The following is a 6,098-nucleotide window of genomic DNA, read 5'->3' as shown; positions in this document are numbered from 1 at the left end:
ATGTGAGGGTTACATTTGCCTACTTTTAAAGACCTGCTTAGGAACAGATCATGTTACTGTTATGTCCTGATATGTAAACCTATAGAATTCATAGAGGGTGTACATTTTCCCATGAGCGTAGAGATAGTGCATTAAATTATGCAAAAACAACACATCCAAAATAATAGAGTTGCTCACATTTAAGATTGATACACCTGCAATAATGTTCCAGACGTTGCATAAGTTTGCACTGCCCAAACATGTAAGTGATCAAACAATGCTTCTCTAGGAAACTTTTCACAGTGCCAACTATCCCTAAACATCCAATGCAGCAGGGTTTTGTTGGTATAGCAGAGGTGTCTGGTAGACGCACTCTAGTCATCGTTTTTTGAACTGCATTTCACAGAAACATCTGCTGTACCTCCCAAATAAATGAACACAAGTGTTATTGGGGAGACAATGCAAATTGGGAGGGCATAAATGGATCTGTATACACTGTTTTAAAAAACGTTCACAATGTATAAAGTGGGACAGAGACAGCAGGGTTGAGATACAGAATGACTCATGATACCCCACAGTTAAAATGCTCAGGCTGAACTAACTAGATTTATTTCATTATTTATATACAATAGGGGTTATGTATAAAGAGGAACCAGTAGAATGTTCCTGCCAAATGCTCTACTTTTAGAATTTTACCCTAGAGTTAACCTGAATGTATGCTTATGCTTGCAAATGAAAAATTTCAGCAAAATTACCACCTGAACTTTATAATTAAAAAAATATAGAAAAAGAAAACCACGCATTTACCTAGTGATAACCACATACATACAGAAATAATACAGATTTGTTTCTGTATAAACATAAAAAGTTAACGGACCACTATAGGTACCCAGACCACTCCAGCTTAATGAAGTGGTCTGGGTGCCAGGTCCAGCTAGGTTTAACCCTTTTTGCTGTAAACATAGCAGTTTCAGAGAAACTGCTATGTTTACCTATAGGTTAATCCAGCCTCTAGTGGCTGTCTCATTGATTTTCACAGTGAGAAGACACCAGCGTCCATAGGGAAGCATTGATAATGCTTTCCTATGAGACTGGCTCTTGCCGCGCATGCAGCCAGGGACGTCAGAAGAGGGAGGAGAGTCCCGGCGCTGGAAAAAAGGTAAGGGATTAAACCCTTCTCCCCCCCCCTCAGCGCCATGGGAGTGGGACCCTGAGGGTGGGGGCACCCTCAGGGCACTATAGTGCCAGGAAAACTAGTGTTTTCCTGGCACTATAGTGGTCCTTTAACCCCTTAAGGACCAATCTTCTGGAATAAAAGGGAATCATGACATGTCACACATGTCATGTGTCCTTAAGGGGTTAAACAAAATATACAGAGTGTCTGTACAGACTTTAGCCGAGTACAAAAAGTAAAACTGGCCCACAGTACATGGGCACATCAAGTACACTCCTTGTGCACATCTAGGATTTTAAGACTTCACTAGGGAACATGGAGCAAGTATATACAGTTGCTATTCTGATGAGGGGGAAATGACAACAGAAGGCATAATCATTATTGTCACCTACGTACTAAGGCGAGAATTGTCGGAATGAGAATTACATTTTAAAATTAACGTCAAAATAGACTAACTAGAAGCATTGCTGACTTGGAGAATTTTTTCAGTGCGTCTATTTTGGGCTTCAATTCCAGACAATTCTCACTTTAGTGAATAACTCTCTTTTAACATTTGGAACTTTGCCTGAGATTAGAACCTGCGTTCCTTGATACAAAATAGCCTGACGTGCTTTATAGGCTTTCATCAGCCTAAAGAAGAAAACATTCATCACTGAATATCAACTCAGACTTAGCATAAAATGTCTCAGATGCAGCTTTGTGTGAGAAATAAGTGCGTTATCACTATCAATATATCCGGAAAGTCAACTGTTGTCCCAAGTTGAGGAACCAGTTTGTGTCTAATAAACAACGCCTATAAAAATTAATTCAGTAAGTACAATTAAAATGTTCATGGGCTTCAAAGTTGTGAAAATCAAAACATTTTTAATTAATAAATACTCTCTCAAATGCATAATTTAGGTCAACATAGAAACAGTTTGACTATTGTATCCTACATTTTGGAGTTTGTATCATCATTTGTTACAATTTATTGTTTAGTAAATAATTGTAGCAGGACTGCAGTCAACTACAACTTGACTTTTACAAATGAAGACACTGATTCAGAAAGAAACAAAAAAAGTATCCAATTTATCTAGTCACATTTTGGATATTATAGTCTGAATTTTTAAATTCCCCTTTTCAATTTACTAAAAGTTAATGTTTAGTGAATAAACCCCCAAACGTGCAAGAAAGTATAAATATATATATTCGCACAGCACAAACTACTGTTGGTCAACACGCAAATATCCAAAATCAAATAGATTTAGAGTCAAACAAAATGTGTTTTGTTATTTTACTATTAAATTACAAATCTGAAATGAACAATGGGACATATTCCTCAACTTTGCTCATTACCAAGCCAGCCTACACACACTGCATGCAAATGCTATTCAATTAATCAATTACACACACACACACAGTCAAGTGCAATATATATATCTATAACCTCACTACTGATTTATTTGATCACAATGCAGGAAGGCAACTTGCTGTCAATGAAATAAATGGACATTAGTGGAACACATGGCTGTAGCTGGAGGTCTCCTTACCGGTAGATCACACCCACTTGGCTTCAATCCTCAGCAAGCAGTAATAAGCAGGAACAGCTGCCGCTCTGGAGGCCGCTCCCCCTGGCCAATCAGAGCTGGCCACTCACGATGCGGACCATATTGGGAACAACAACACTGAGGCCTAGGAACTGGTGCCTGGGGGTGGTGAAGCCTTCCTGGATTTTTCCGGAGCTGTAGAGGATCCTGTATATCAGGGTTTGCTGTATTTTAAGCTGTGCTCTGTTAGGTAGATGTAAATTAAGATCTCCGCACTGCCTGATGTGATATCGGCTGTGATTCTCATGTTTTATGTCAGATGCTCGTTTTGAGGAGGGGGTCTGCTGTGTGGCTTTTGGAGGTCAATGTCTTTCTGTAAATGAAGTTCTGGGTGAACATGTGTGGGGGTTATTTGATAGAGACCACGGATGGACATCAAATAAAAAGTGTTGGAGAAATTTAATTAATGGAATTTTGATTAGTTGATTTCTCCCTATTATTCCATGAATTCTGCTAACTTCTCTTTTCATGTACTGCCCACTCAGTGTACAGTCATGTTTCCATGGGGTATAGAATGCAGGTTCTACTTGTCAGCAGTACAAGTGAATGCATGCAGTTCTTTGCATTGTTCTGGTTTTATTATTATTATTATTATTACAGGGTTTCTGTGTGTATAAGTGTAGTGGTGTATGTATAGTGAATATAGGAATTTTACAATCCCACCACATGGGACATGGGAAGGGGTGATGTTTAAGGGACACGATAAGCATGAACAACCTTTGCTTAATAGTGGTGTTTTTTGTTTTTTAGCTCATGTCCCCAGCAGTCTTGCTTGTACTGCTCAATTCTCTACCATTTAGGAGTTAAAGGATCAGTCCCATAAATCACTATGTTGTAGACATTCCCCCAATGAATACATTATTCTTTTATGCATGTATTTATTAGGGTATATCTTAAAAGAGCTTGCAAAAGATGCAGCTATTGCAAGCCTTCCCCTTTTTCCCTAGGAGAGACTTGCATTGAGAAGCCTCTGAAGCTATCTGTGCGCACATACACTGCACCCTGTACCGAAAGAGACCTGTTCTGATCTGATGTCTGGGTAGAGGTAGGTGGGGAGAGTCAGGCGCGCTCAAATAGGATGCGCCGGCAGCCAACAGAAGCAGGAGGCAAACGGTCCAAGCTATTTGACATCCAGCGGGTGTTTCATTATTTAGTAATCAAAGTGCCAATTTCTAAAATGCCTTTTATTGGGATACTTCTTACCCATGAACACTTCAGCATGGTGTGTGTGTGTGGAGTGGTCATTTAAATCACTTTGTTAATGCAGTCTTAGTCACACCTCCCTGCATATGGCCTACACAGTATCCCTACACGTCTTTAAAGAGAGATCTAATGTTTTAATGTTCTTTATTGCACAGTCTGTTTAACAGTTCTGTTAATTGCGTACTAGAGTCTGCAGGATCCACATGTGGGTGATTTTAAAGTTCAATTAGCAGAGCAAGAGGTAAAAACTTCTAAAGTATACACACTGTGCTGTCGCACCTGATTGAACATAATATATATATTTTTTTTTTTTATCATGTAGGCCTGTCACAACCAGGTGAGATGTGGTTAGGGCTGCAGAAACAGAAGGGATTTTACTCCTTAATGGCAGAGAATTGAGGCATGATCTGTACGCTAAAGCCGCTTAATTGAGCTAAATTTGTTTTGGTGTTTTGAGTATCCTTTTGAAGAAGTTCTAAATACCAGAACCACTACAGGTTAATACAGAAAGGAACTATCCTTGCAGTCCCACAGATCAGTGTATTTCTGTGAAAAGGCAGTGTTTAAATGTGTTGCTAAGAATGCATCTCTAATGGCTGTCAGCGACACAGACAGCCATTAGAGGCGGTTCCTATTATGATCTTACAATCTTTGCAAGACTGATGTTCTGTATATTCAGTCATTGATGTAATGCATCTCAATAAAGAGAAACAGATCAACACAAATGCAGAATAGACCTGCAATGTTTCTATTAGAAGCAGCATTGGTTCAGATCATAATTAAAGGGACACTATAGTCACCTAAATAACTTTAGCTTAATGAAGCAGTTTTAGTGTATATATCATGCCTCTCAGGTTACAATGTTCAATTCACTGCCATTTAGGAGTTAAATCACTTTGTTTCTGTTTATGCAGCACTTGTCACACTTCCCCTGGCTCTGATTGACACAGGCTGCATGGAAAAAAAAAACCTGGTTTCACTTTCAATCAGATGTAATTTACCTTAAACCCTTAAGGACCAAAATTCTGGAATAAAAGGGAATCATAACATGTCATGTGTACTTAAGGGGTTAAACAATTTTATCTCCTGCTCTGTAAATTGAACTTTAATCACATACAGGAGGCTCTAGCAAGGTCTATCAAACTATTAACATAGCAGGGGATAAGAAAATCTATGAAAAATAAATGAAGGATACACATTAGCTGACTCTTTACAGGATGTGTTTAGGAAGGCTGTGCAAGTCACATGCAGGGAGGTGTGACTACGGTGCATAAATAAAGTGATTTAACTCCTAATTGGCTGAGAATTAAGCAGTGAGACTGCAGGGGTATGATCTATACACCAAAACTGCTTTATTAAGCTAAAGTTGTTTTGGTGACTATAGTGTCCCTTTAATGATAATTTCAGCCAGGGAGGAAGTCAGAAAAGGTACGTAAAACTACTTTATCTATTTATACATGTAAAAACCTAAGCAGTACCTGTAACAGTAGAAATACATGTTTGGAATTCTGTCATTAGTGTGTTCCTTTCAGTGAGTAACTTATGACTTGTGATAAAAGGAACATTCCAGACACATGAAGCACTTCAGCTTAATAACGTTCTTAATATGTTTGGTGTTTTGTCATATTTGCGACAGCTTGTATAAGGGCCGATTTCAATAGGAATCTGCACTATTATAAACTTGGGCTTTAATTTCATGATTGTTGGGTAAGCTTTGTGGATTTTTTTTTTTTATTCTTTATTTTTATTGTGCAAAGAGGAACAAACAGGCTTGTGGCCTAACAACAAGCATTGCATTAACTTACAGGAAAATACACCGCCATGGCATGAGATACTTGCACATTTTTGGTAACAAAAATAAATAAACAAATCAATTCCACAGGTGTAGATAATACAGAAGACGGGTTATGTAGACAGTAGTGGGTCGCTTAATAGTTATCATTGGAGACATCGTGAGTGATATGGGCATTTGTGACTACAGGCATTAAAACATTACTTTTCAGGTAGTTTAACCCCTTAAGGACTGAGACAAATGTACACGTTGTTTTTAAAACAAAACCTTGAATTTGCGCTATGTCTGTTCAGGCGTAATTCGCCTCTTTCACATTATGTGCACCCACACCTATTATATATCATTTTTATTCAGGGGAAACAGG

At 38.4% G+C, this 6,098-nt stretch overlaps 1 protein-coding gene across 3 annotated transcripts in view; it reads right to left on the bottom strand.

Annotated features, from left to right (window-relative positions):
- LRRC20 (leucine rich repeat containing 20) overlaps window positions 1–2,740 on the bottom strand; it is a 629,937-nt gene extending 627,197 nt beyond the window's left edge. The window contains exon 1 of one of the 3 annotated variants that reach the window (XM_063433587.1): window positions 2,683–2,740. The gene's annotated coding sequence lies outside the window, so the exon portion shown is untranslated. The other 2 variants (XM_063433584.1, XM_063433588.1) reach the window with 2 other exon arrangements.
- Window positions 2,741–6,098: the final 3,358 nt, after the last annotated feature.

The sequence above is a fragment of the Pelobates fuscus genome, chromosome 10 (assembly GCF_036172605.1).
Source record: "Pelobates fuscus isolate aPelFus1 chromosome 10, aPelFus1.pri, whole genome shotgun sequence".
Lineage (NCBI taxonomy): Eukaryota > Metazoa > Chordata > Amphibia > Anura > Pelobatidae > Pelobates > Pelobates fuscus.
Note: the sequence above shows the minus strand (reverse complement) of the source record. Positions and strands in the feature narration are given on the sequence as shown.